This window comes from Lepus europaeus, chromosome 14 (genome assembly GCF_033115175.1).
Source record: "Lepus europaeus isolate LE1 chromosome 14, mLepTim1.pri, whole genome shotgun sequence".
Classification (NCBI taxonomy): domain Eukaryota; kingdom Metazoa; phylum Chordata; class Mammalia; order Lagomorpha; family Leporidae; genus Lepus; species Lepus europaeus.
This window is the reverse complement of record NC_084840.1, coordinates 68,062,518-68,075,743: the sequence shown is the minus strand read 5'-3', so window position 1 is coordinate 68,075,743 and position 13,226 is coordinate 68,062,518. Positions and strand designations below refer to the sequence as shown.

The following is a 13,226-nucleotide window of genomic DNA, read 5'->3' as shown; positions in this document are numbered from 1 at the left end:
GGCCTGTGATCCCTCCTCCCCCAGAGCCCCCGAGGTAGCAGAAGGACCCCGGGCCTGCTCCTTGCCCTACTCCCTGTTAACCTCCTCCGCAGCCCGGTCGCCCCATGCAAGATCCTGATCCTTCAGCTGCCATCTAGGGTCGCGGAGGCGCACCTGGCTTTGAGCCCCACTTCAGAGGCTGAGCCTTCCAGGAGCCCCTACCCTATGGGGAGCGGACCAACAGGTGTCTCCCTACCGCCCTCGCCTGGTGAGCAGTAGGAACTGCTAAGAAGAGGGGAAAAAAAAAAAAAAAAAACTAAAAATATGAATGCGGCTCACCTGTCACCTACTTGGAGTTCCGCCCTTGCCCGCACTGGGCCTGGCAGTGACCGGCTTTCCCACCTACTTAGACCTGCACTGGTCCTGCTGCTTTCAAATGCCCTGGTTGAGCAGGTGTGTGAAGATCCCCGCCCCTGCTCTGTTAAGACATTTTTTTTTTAAGGAATATCTTCAATGGATGATTGTTACCGCGAGAAGAAGAAAATCCTGAACGTCTACAATCGTCCTTTATCTGTTTAAAGTCCAAGGGATGTTCCCTCCCTCCCTCCCTCCCTCCCTTCCATCCTTCCTTCCTTATTTATTTCTTTCAGTTGGAGGCAGGTGTTGAGCCTAGTAGTTCAGATACCTGCCTACCACATGGCAGTGCCTGGGTTCCATTCCCAGCGTCGGCTCCTGTCTCCAGCTTCCTGAGAGGCGGCGACGGCTCCAGTGGTTGGGTCCCTGCCCTCCACACTGGATAGCTGGACTGTGGCCGCCTTGGATTGAGTTTCTGACTTGGGCCAGCCCAACCCATGCCGTTGTGGGAATTGGGGGAGTGAAACATCCAATGGGAACACTCCCCTTCTCTGTTCCTCTCAAAGACATTATTAAAAAAAAAATTTTAAACAAATTTGTTCATTTATGAACCCATGAGGAATTAAAGCAGTTTTTTAAATAAAGGGGTAATTTGGTTGATGTTATTGGCATTCTTCAGCAGCAATTTGGACTGCCTGGACATTTCCTGAGTAAGCATCTTCAGGAACTGTGTTGCCTTTTAAAGTGTTTAGCTGGGGCCAGCGCTGTGGCGTAGCAGGTAAAGCCACTGCCTGTGGTGCTGGCATCCCATATGGGGACCAGTTCGAGACCTGGCTGCTTTACTTTCAGTCCAGCTCTCTGCCATGGCCTGGGAAAGCAGTAGAAGATGGTCCAAGTCCTTGGGCCCCTGCACGCACGTGGGAGACCCGGAAGAAGCTCCTGGCTCCTGGCTTCAGATCGGCCCAGCTTGGGCCGTTGCAGCCACTTTAGGAGTGAACCAGCGGATGGAAGACCTCTCTCCCTCTCTCCCTCTCCCTCTATCCCTCTCCCTCTCTCCCTCCTCCTCTCCCTCTCCCTCTCCCTCTCTCTCTCTGCCTCTTTTTCTCTCTCTGTGTAACTCTGATTTCACATAAAATAAATAAACGGTTTTTAAAAAATAAATGAAGTGGGGGCCGGCACCGTGGCTCACTTGGTTAATCCTCCGCCTGCGGTGCTAGCATCCCATATGGGCGATGGGTTCTAGTCCTGGTTGCTCCTCTTCCAGTCCAGTTCTCTGCTGTGGCCTGGGAGGGCAGTGGAAGATGGCCAATGTGGGAGGCCAGGAGGAAGCCCTGGCTCCTGGCTTCAGATTGGCATAGCTCCGGCCGTAGCGCCAATTGGGTGGTGAACCAAGGAAAGAAGACCTTTCTCTCTGTCTCTCTTTCACTGTCTAACTCTGTTAAATAAAAAAAAAGAAGTGTTTATTTAATTATCTATTTAAATTTGAGAGGCAAAGCAAGGAGTGAGATGCTGAACTCCAGACCCCGTGTCACCAATGGTCAACATCATATTGCCTCTAGGATTTCTTTTTCCTTCCTTCCTTCCTTTTTTCCTTCCTTCCTTCCTTCCTTCCTTCCTTCTTCCCTTCCCCCCACCTCCCTCTCTTTCTTAAAGAGTTATTTTTTGAAAGGCAGAGTTACAGAGAGGCAGAGGCAGAGAGAGAAAGAGAGAGGTCTTCCATCTGCTGGTTCACTCCCCAGTTGGATGCAACAGCCAGAGGTGCACTGATCTGAAACCAGGAGCCAGGAGTTTCTTTCCGGTTTCCCACGCGAGTGCAGAAGTCCAAAGACTTGGGCCATCTTCTACTGCTTTCCCAGGCCATAACAGAGAGCTTGATCAGAGGTGGAGCAGCCAGGACTTGAACCAGCGCCCATTTGGGATGCCAGCACTGCAGGCAGCAGCTTTACCCACTATGCCACAGCACCGACCAACCCCCTCAAAATAGGATCCCTGACACCTCCAAAAGATGGTGTCCCCCGTGCTGGAAGATATGTTCACATCCTACTCCCCAGGAAAAGATGAGTGTGGCCTTGTGTGGAAACATGGTCTTGTTTTTTCCCATTCACATTCAGGGTCCTGAGATAAACTCAGGCTGGGACCATTGGGGCTAGGCCACTGGGAGGCGCTAAATCTAACAAAACAATCCAGTTGACTGCCCAGTGCCTCTTGCTAAAGTAGTGATTCAAGGATACACAGGTTCATTCTGTGATGTTGCCACCTTATACCTGTGGCCTCTGAGGACATTAGTGAAAGGGGAGTCACGGTATGGGTGGCCCCGATGGAATTCAAGACATTACAGCAAGTGCCCAGCCCTCTGGAAACCAAGAATCAAGTTAAAGTTTGTGTGTTTGTGTGTGTGTATGTGTGTGTGTGTGTTTGTGAAGAGAGAGAGAGAGAGAGACTCTGGAAGTCTGACTGTGCATCAGAGACACTATAAACCAGCAGAGGCAGATCCTTAGAACATGCAACATGTGCGAAATTTCCATGTGATGCTTCTCAAGTATCAGTCACCAACTGCCAGGTGATCCTTGTACTGTGCCAAAGTCGATTGTGCACAACCTGCCTGGTGGCCCATTGGTCTGCGCACAGGCTTGGCAGCTGGTGGCAGAGAGAGCTTCCTGCCTGCTAGCCCCTACTTGGAATGGTTACATAAGCACATTTTGAGTGCTGAGTTTAAGCCAAGAGCTTGGTTTTGTAGCTGCAAAAATCTCTGCCTTGCTGGAGCTCCCCATGGGTGTTACGTCCCTCCAGATATGCCCGTGTCCTGGTACCCAGAAAACAAGATAAGGGACTTGAAACAGGGAGATTAACCTGGATTCTCTGAGTGGATCCAATGTCATCAGGAGTCCAGAATGTTGATGGAAAGCAGGCCAGAGATGCTAACAATGTTGGTTTTGAGGATGGAGGGGCCACAAGGAAAGGAACCCGGGCACACTCTGGAAGCTGCAAAGGGAAAGGCAAGGCTACCCCCTTGGATGGCTGCTCCTACGTGACGTCCACCCAGGTCCTAGTTGAACACACAGTCTACAGAACTGTAACACAACAACTGGCCTGGTTTGAAGCCACCCTACTGTGGGAACTGGCTACCCCAGTGATGGAAAAGGAACGCAGGCCTCTGTTCTCACCCGCATTGCTCACCCCTTACCTTCTGCGAAGCAGTGGTTCTAGGGATTCAAGCATGGATGTTTCTTTTGCATTTCCACACTTTCCTGTTCTTGAGTTAACAGGTGAGATGGAGACTTTGGAGAATTCCTTGTCTGTGGTGAATAAAATTTAGTGACAGCTCAATGGCTTTGTTACTCAAGTCTTCTGGGTTTTATTTTTGTTTTTTAATAATTCACATTTCCTTTAAAACACCCTGCAGATTAGAAAGCAAATAGTAATAGTCACTGAATACTTGGTGCTTAAGGCCACAGAGGGCTACGGAGAGAGCTACTATCTCATGATCCTCAGATCTCACAGCTAGGGCAAGGCAGTACAAGCGCCAGGTTTGCAACATCTCAACGATTAGTGCTCAAGAAAACGCCAGGTGAGGGAGCTGAGACAGCTTACGGAGCAGGCAGGAGCATGTTCACTCTCTGCATCTCGGGGACGGAGTACCCTACAGCCCAGACAACGGGATGTCCAGGCTGAAATGAGTGGGGCCCTTCCTGTCACTAAACAGCCAGGCTGGCAGGTCCAGCATGTGAGCGAACAGCAGCAAGTTGCCCAGCAGTATACACAGCATGTGCGGTTTTGTAGGTTCCAGCCCCCCTTCAGTGCTGCTTAGTTTTGCTCGTGTCCATTCTCTTATACTCCAGAAACTCTCTGGTATTCTTCCCCCAAAACCTTAAAAACTGCCTTGAAAACATGTGGCTGGGTGCAAGACAATCGGGTTACCAGAGGGTCCTGCTGTCTGCACCTGACTCCCACAACTGGCTCTGCCCAGGCAACTGTGTTCTACATGGAGAGAATCCATGTGGCAAAATGCAACCATTGAGCATTTCAAGAACTGTGCCACACAGGAGGCCTAGAGAGCAGCTCCAAGCCCTGCCTCCCCTGCCCTCATCACCTACGGCAAGCCTGGACGCCAGCGATGCTTGAACACATCTGGACACCCAGCACCGGCCTTTCTTACCAGCTGCTTCACATTAAAGGAAGGCCTGTCTAATCCACCCACTCCCATCCTCATGTCAAATGACAGATTTAAACAGAGAGGATCTAACACTCCCCATGTTCTCAACAGAATCTTGATTTTTGTTGTGATTCCTGCCATGTTTAGTACCTGCATAATTCATAAGGATTCTTTTTTTAAAGATTTTTATTTATTTGAAAGGTAGAGTGACACGGAGATCTTCCATCCACTGGTTCACTTCTCAAGTAGCTGTAAAGAGACAGGAACTACAATCCGAGTGTCCCTTTGGGTGCAGGGGCCCAAACACTTGGGCCATCTTTGGCTGCTTTCCCAGGCACACTGGCAGGGAGTTGAATTAGAATTGTTTATTTTTTTCAAAAAACCAGCTCTTCATTTGGCTGATTTTTTATAATGTTTATTTGGATTCAATCCTGTTGATTTCTTCTCTGATTTTAATTATTTCTCTTCTCCTACTAGATTTGGGTCTAGTTTTGCTGCAGTTGTTCTAGATCCTTGAGATGCACTCAAAGCTCACTTATTTGGTGCCTTCCCAATTTCTTGATGTAGGCACCTATTGCTATAAACTTTCCTCTTAACACTGCTTTTGCCATATCCCATAAGTTTTGATATGTTGTGCTGTTATCCTCATTTACTTCCAGAAAGTTTTTTATTTCTCTTTTGATTTCTCCTATGACCCCGTGTTCATTCAGGAGCATTTTGTTCAGTCTCCCTGTGTTTGCATACTCTCTAGGGATTCCTGAGTTGCTAATTTCCAACTTCATTCCACTGTGGTCTGAGAAGCTGCATGGTATGATTCTAATTCTTTTGAATTTGCTGAGACTTGCTTTATGGCCTAGTATGTGGTCAGTCCTAGAGTAGGTTCCACGTACAGCTGAGAAGAATGTAAATTCTTTATGTGTAGGATTGAAAGTTCTGTAGATATCTATTAGATCCATTTGGGCTATAGTGTCGTTTAAATCTGCTGTTTCCTTGTTGATCTTCTGTTTGGTTGATCTGTCTATTTCTGAGAGTGGACTATTCAAGTCCCCCAGTACTATTGTACTAGGGGTCTACATCTCCCTTTAAGTCCCTTAGCATATGTTTTAAACTGATAAGAACAGATACTACACTTGATTTAGCCAAAGGCCGAGAAGCGATAGCATATGTTTTAAATAAACCGGTGCCCTGTAATTAGGTGTATATACATTGATAATCATTATATCTTCCTGTTGAATTAATCCTTAATCTTTATATAGTGCCCCTCTTTGTCTCTCTTAACAGTTTCTGTGTTAAAGTTGATTTTGTCTGATATTAAGATGGCTACACCTGCTCTTTTTTCATTTCTGTTGGCATGGAATATCTTTTTCCAACCTTTCACTTTCAGTCAGCATGCAACTTTATTGGAAAGATGTGCTTCTTGTAAGCAGCAAATAGATGGGTTTTGTTCCTTAATACATTCAGTCAGTCTGTGTGTCTTTTAACTGGAGGGTTGAGGCCATTAACGTTCAATGTGACTGTTGATAAGTAGTAACTTTGCCCTGCCATTTTGCCAAGGATATTTTCTAATATATGCTTTTAACTTCCTGTGATCTTTTACTGCGAGGTTTTCTTCCTTTACCATCTTTCTTATTGATGGTAGTGTTTCTGTGTGTAACGCATCTTTGAGCATCTTTTACAGTGCTGGACAAGTGGCAACAAATTCATTCAATTTCTGTTTGCTATGAAAGGTCTTTATTTCACCTTCATTCACATATGAGAGCTTTGCAGGATATAATATTCTGGGCTGGCAGTTTTTCTCTCTTAGTACCTGGGCTGTATCTTGCCATTCCCTCCTAGAATGTAGGGTTTCTGATGAGAAGTCTGCTGTGAGTCTAATTGGAGAGCCTCTGAGAGTAATCTGATGTTTCTCTCTTGCACATTTTAGAATCTTTATGTTTCACTGTGGTGAGTTTGATTACAACATGTCGTGGTGAGGCTCTCTTTTGGTCATGTTTACTAGGGGTTCTATGAACTTCCTGTACTAGGATGCTTCTCTCCTTCTTCAAACCCAGGAAGTTCTCTGCTAGTATCTCACTAAAAAGGCCTTCTAATCCTTTGTCCATGCCTTCAGGAACTCCTAGAACCCAAATGTTGGGTTTTTAATAGTATCATGTAGATCCCCAACTATATTTTTTAGATTTCTAATTTCCTCTTCTTTTCTTTGGTTTAACTGTAAACTTTCCTGTGCTCTGTCTTCTAAGTCCGATATTCTCTCTTCTGTTTCACTGACTCTGTTTTTAAGGCTCACTAATGAGTTTGTCATTTGATCTATTGAATTCTTCATTTCATTTTGATTTCTCTTCATGATCACAATTTCATGTTCTACTAGTTTCTTCATTTCATTTGATTCCTGCTTATAATTTCATTTTCATGAGAGAGATTTTCTATCCTGTCCAGTAAGGATTTCTCTAGTTCAAGAATTTGTTTTTGAGAACTTCTTAATGTTCTTATAAATTTTTTTGAGATCTCTTTCTTGCATTTCTTCTATCTCATCATTTTCATAATCTTGGCTTGGGGTGTCTTGTTCATTTGGGGGCGTCATAGTGTCTTCCTTGATCTTGTTTCTTCGGTTTCTGCTTTTGTTGCTTGGCATTGTGGAGATATTCTTTGGTTTCTTCGCTGTAGTGGTTTCTCTCATTATACTATGACTCTAGATTAAGTGGACTGAGTGCTTTTGATGTATCCTTAGAGGCTTGTGATGGGTGTGCCCAGAGAACTCTTGTTCTTCAGGGTTAAGGGTGTGCCAGGTTAGGAGTGGTAAATTTTCTCACTCGCTCTCTATCTGTCTCTCTCTTGCTCTCTCTTTTTTTAAAATTCAGAAGGGAAGTAATTCCACACAGCTGAGTGGAATTGAAGGTAGTCAATGTCTGAATTCTGGCCCCTGTGGGTATCTGCAGTCTCCCACCGGGTTGCCAAGGTTACCGAGTTTGTGTATTCTCTGGAGAGTACTCACATCTCTGTGAGTTTTCTCCTGCACCTTCAGTTTTCACAGTCTCAGTTCATTAGCTCCACACGTTCACTAGGTCCTAACCTCCTGTTAGTTCTCCCACCAGAGTCAGGTTTTTCTGCTTGGTGATGGCGGGCGCTGCTTTTACGTATGACCAAAATGGCACCTGCTCTTTATCTTACTCACCTTTTTAAGGTGATTGAAGAGAGAGACTCATGTCCCTGCCGGTCCCTTTTATTTACTTATTTATTTATTTATTTATTCATTTATTTATTTATTTATTCTCTCCTCTAGTTAGCCTGCTGAACTTTCTCCAGTGGGGCTTCAAGCCTCGTTCCCTCTAAGCTCTTCTGCTGTTTCCCCACCAATGTCTCAGGCTACTCAGGTTTTGCCTCACCTCCCTTTCCAACGCTGGTGTGTAAACTCCCTGGCTGGGCTCCCGAGCCTTGGGCACACTTGCCCTCCACGTAGGTCCACCATGCCCCCCTAGTTCCGGAAGAGTTTCCTCTGCAGTTTTTTTCCCGAACATTTCCCTGAAACTATAGTATCTCCACTTTGATTAAACTATCTTTTCCTGGACTATCCGTGCAAGCCCTCACTATTCTGCCATCCTGGCTCCCTCCACATATAAAATGTATTAAACACTACCATCCACACTACATTCTTTATTACTGATTATATATAAAAATTATTTGCATAATTATATATTGAATTGTAAATGAGTATTATACATGAATCCCCTTCAGGAAGGCAATTCCTCATTGCACTATAGAACAACTAATTACATCGCAAAAAGTATCTTTTTTTGATGTCAAAGAAAACAGTTAATGATGTTACTGTAAATATCAGGAAGGCTACAAAAAAAAGAAATAAAATGTCATTTTTGGTCTTCAAAGTGCTTTCCATGCAGAGTGAAGCACTTGTCTTGTTGAACTGAATGCACTATTATTGGAGAATGTCCTGGGCCAAAGAGATGCTCTTGAATGATAAGACTCAAAGGAACCATGCAACCCTCCTGCTGCTCAGAAGCCATCATTCTCACTTACCAATTCCGTCTTTCCAGAACGCCAGTCAAGATGCTTGAAAAAAGAGCAGGCTTCTATGATAAATACACATCAAATGAAAACACATGAACTGCTACCTGACACCACTACTGGAAACGTCTGTGCTATGTGAAAGCACCTTTAGGAAGAGCCTATGCGGTGAGAGATAAGTGTCTAAAGATTCAAAATGAATCAACAGTATTGGATAACAATATAATTCTCAACTCAGAAGCTGCCTCAAGAGTAGGTGCATCTTCAGTTAATGTAACAGGAAGAAAAGGCCATGGATTTTATTTTATTAATTGTATCCACTCACAAATCGACCTAAGGTCACCAGATGTGTAGACACAATGAGATTCTTGTTGCTTATAGTCTTTAATTGAAGTGATGATAAAGGAAATCGATCTAATTAAAAACAAAACTGAGTAGCTACTTCCGTCTAAATTAAGAGGTGGCACCGGGTGTGGGGTTCACGTTTTGAGTGGCCACTTGCGGTGCGACTTCGATGATCCGGGGCTTGTCTATGATCCTGGCGGTACGGTTGCCCTTCTCTACAATCCCAATAATCCATGCTTGGCGACCTTCACCCTATTTGGGGGACTTTATCTCCGCACAGAACCGAGCTGCTTGCTCACGTGGTAAACAGATTAGGAGGCCTCCTGGCAAAGGAATAAAGAGGGACCATTAGTTGTGACACGACAAGAGCAGCTTCTCCACCTCCGTGCCTCTACAGACACTTCCCCCCAGACCAGCACCTCACTGGGCCTGCAGCAGGCTGCACCTTCCATCAACTCAGATGCCTGGTCTATCCTGTACAGCGGCTCAGCAAGTTCTTGGTCAGCTCCACTTTCTTAAATAAAAAACACTTCTACAACAAAAACCTCAAAATGGCGAAAACAAACAATCTGTGAATGATTAACGCTACATAGGAGAAAGGTGGTTAGGGCTCCAGAATGGGAGCTACACTGAAGTCGACACAAACAACAGGATTCCTCATCTTAACCAAGAATGCGCTCTGGCATTTTTTAAAAATTTAAGACTCATGAAACGTACCTTAGTTCTAGTCCAGACCATCATCCCTCTCCCACCCATCACCAGATTCTGATGTCAACAAGAACACGGGCCACTCCCACCGAAGCTGCTCAGTCCACACAGGCTGAGGGGGCCTGGAAGCCCATACACAGCAGGAGGCCGCCATGGCCACAGGGGGCTGACCTCAAAGTGGGGTCACATGCACAGACTGGACCCACACCCTTGTACCTGATGTTTCCAGGCAGGTCCCATGCATGAGGCCAAACATGTTTCCGCAGGCCTTGCTCACAGCAGCCATCTTGGCCAGCACAGGAAGGTTGTGGATCACAAACGACACCTCGTTTCTCTGCTGCTTGGCTAGGTTTGTGCGTGGCCCAGGATCACGAAGCCTGTGAGCGGCAGGTCACTAACTGGAGCCCATATGGGATGCTGGCACTTCCAAGCGGTGGCTTTGCACACTAAACCACCACACTGACGCATAGAAGAAAACTCATCACCCAACTGCATTGCGGGTCCTGTTTTATCATAAAATCTAATCAGCCCACAAGACTTCCTATTATCAGAAATCTGACTTTATTTTTCAGCTCAACCTGCAAATGCAATAAACCTACCAATACACCACCTGAGATAATCATCTCAACTTCAAAGACAAATAGGCAGGCACAGCGCCTTGCTGTGAGTTTGTCTCTGGGCTGGAGTCAGCTCCCTTGCCTGCAGGTTTTCTCCCTGCTGCTTCCTTACTCTGTTGTCACCCGATTTTGTCATCAGAAGAACATCCACCTGGAGGTTTTCACTCCCTTGAGGAGTGAACCTCGGTGAGGTCCATACATTGGGGCTTGGGGGAGGAGCTGTTTGTCTTTTTCTTCCAATGTTTTTTTAAAATTATTTTAAAGATTTATTTATTCCTCTGCAAGAGCTTGGGTGAGGGGGAAAGAGAAATATTCCACCTTCTGGTTCACTCCCCAAATGCCTGCCACAGCTGGGATTGGGCCAGGAGCCAGGAACTGCATCTGCCAGTCCCTATTTTTACTTATTTGAAAGGCGGAGAGAGAGAGAGAGAGACAGAGATCTTCCATCTTCTGGTTCACTTCCTAAATGGGCCAGGCCAAAGCTGAGAGCCTAGAATTCAATCCAGGTCTACCATGTGGGTGCCAAGGCCCCAAGCATTCCAGCCAACACCTGCTGCCTCCCAGGGAGGGCATTGGCAGGAAGCTGGAGGCGGATGTGGGATGCAGTGTTTAGCAGGGAGGCTAACCTTCCACTCTGGTCTTAGCTATTGGTAAGTGCACAGCTCAGCAGCATCGCATGCATTCCTCACCTTGCACAACCACCACTGCTACCCATCCCCAGAGCTCTTTTTCTTTTCAGCTGTAAAACTGAAGCTCTGCACCCATTCACAATAGCTTGCCATTCCACCTCCCAAGAACCGGCAGCCACCATTCGATGTTCTGCCTAGGAATTTGAACACTGGGCACCTCACGTAAGTGGAATTAGAAAGTATTTGTCCTTTTGTGACTGGCGTATTTCACTTAGCATAAACTCAGGGTTCATCCACCTCGGAGCCTGTGTCAGAATTTCCTTCCTTTTTTAGGTTGAACAATATAGCGTATTTTATGGGGCAGCCGTTGTGATGCAGTGGGTTAAGCCACTCCTTGGAGACCTGCATTCCAAATTGGAGCACTGGCTCAAGTCCCAGCCACACTGTGCTTCAATTCCAGTTCCCTGCTAATGCCCCTGAGAGACAGAGGCTGATGGCCCAAGTACTTGGGTCCCTGCCACCCTCATGGGAGACCCAGATGGAGTTTCTGGCTCCTGGCTTCAGCCTGGCCCACTCCTGGCTGTTGTGGTCATCTGTGCACTGGATCAGCCCACTCTCTCAGTGCTCTGTTTTTTGTATACATAAATAAATACATTTTAAAAATTGTCCTTTGTATGTCAATGGCACATTCAGCTTGTCTGTCCATCGATGGACATTTGGGTCATTTTCATTTTTTAGCTATTGTGGATAATACTGACATCCACAGGGGTGTATCACGATCTGCTATGAATTCCTTTGTGTAGCTACCCAAAAGCAGAACTGCCAGTTTAAACGGTAATTCCATTTTTAGAGAAAACACCACACAATTTTCCGTAGTAACTTCATCATTTTACGTTCCCACCAAAAGGACCTAAGGATGCCAATTTCCGCCATGTTCTCATAAGCAATTGTTACTCTCTCTCTCTCTTTTCGTTTTTTAACAGGCATACCCTACTGGGTGTGAGGATTTGATTTACACTGTGCTGCTTGTCTTATGTCAAAAAGTAGAAAGGATTGGAAAGCCCACACCTCCTCCGTCCCTGGGCACATGTCAGAACAGTTTCCCGAAAGAGTGGATGGAGATTGAGCTAGAACTTGATGCTCAAAACTGGGGCCACTGCACCTGAGAGACCTCACGGACCCACCCCCCCCACCCTGACCTCGGGAAGGCGTAGGGAGAAGAGAGAAGGTCTGAGAAGGCAAAGTGTGCACAGAGTTAGACATCAAGGAGAGGAAGAGAACCAGCAAAGGAGACTGAGAAGGAACTCCCTGGAGGCTCTAGGAGAGTGGGGTTGGAGAGCCGGCAGGGGAGGGCCTGGGAGATGAGTTGCTGGCAGAAGGCATCCCACACACCTGGGGAACCTGGCACAGATTCTCAGTGAGGTCTTCATGGCCTTGGAAACACCTTCTTTCAGGGGGCCTCAGAGTAGGGTTGGTGGGGTCAATTGGCAGAGAAAAAAGAGTACCCTTCATGTTCTGGGGTCACCCTGGCCTCCTCTCTTCCTCTCACCATCACGTCTAACTCCCGTTGCTTTTGTGTCTTAAGCGAGGTCCACTGTGTCCATTCTTGCATTCTGCATTTGCTGTGGCTGAGGCTCTCATTTCAAACCCTCCCATACTGCTTTTCTGTTGGCTGTCACCTTTTTCTCCCTCTTAGCGTCCTGTGAACTGTTGCCAGCGTCATTTCAGTTAAGTAAGTCCCCTTGCTAATCATTGACTTAACTAGGGGTGTATGAACTTGATGGGGTGGAGGAAGGAACCTTATGGAGTGTATGAGATTAGGGGAAAGGTTTTTTAGTTCTTAGTTTTTACAAAGAAACAAATATAAAGAAAGGATTCTAAGCCCTTAAAAGGAGACACAAAGGCAGGCAGGTTGGAGCCCTGGCCTGCAACACTTGCATCCCATATGGTTGCTAGTTCGAGTCCCATCTCCACTTCCCATGCTCCACTTCCAATCCAGCTCTCTGCTATGTCCCTGGAAAAGCAGCAGAGGATGGCCCAAGTGCTTGAGCCCTTGTACCCATGTGGGAGAACTGAGGAAGCTCCTGGCTCCTGGCTTCAGCCTGGCCCAGGCCCGGCTGTTGCAAGATTTGAGGAGTGAACCAGTGCATGGAAGACCTGTCTCTCTCTCTGTCTCTACATCTGTCTGTAACTCTGTATTTCAAATAAATAAAATGACTTAAAAAAAAACACACAAAGAAGAGTTCTAATTGCTTTTTGCCTTTGAATGATGTTGTTCAAGGATGCAATGTCTGGGGCCACTATAGCCATTGTGCCAACATGAGAGGAGTGATCAAAATAATAAGGATAAATAGGGAACAGATGAAAATAATCCAAAACTTTGATAACCAGTGAGCATTTTGGACCCCTTCCCTATGTTCC

At 46.1% G+C, this 13,226-nt stretch overlaps 1 pseudogene; it reads right to left on the bottom strand.

Moving 5' to 3' along the window:
* Positions 1-5,549: 5,549 nt before the first annotated feature.
* On the bottom strand, positions 5,550-5,644 carry LOC133774078 (U2 spliceosomal RNA; annotated as a pseudogene).
* Between the last annotated feature and the right edge of the window lie 7,582 nt (positions 5,645-13,226).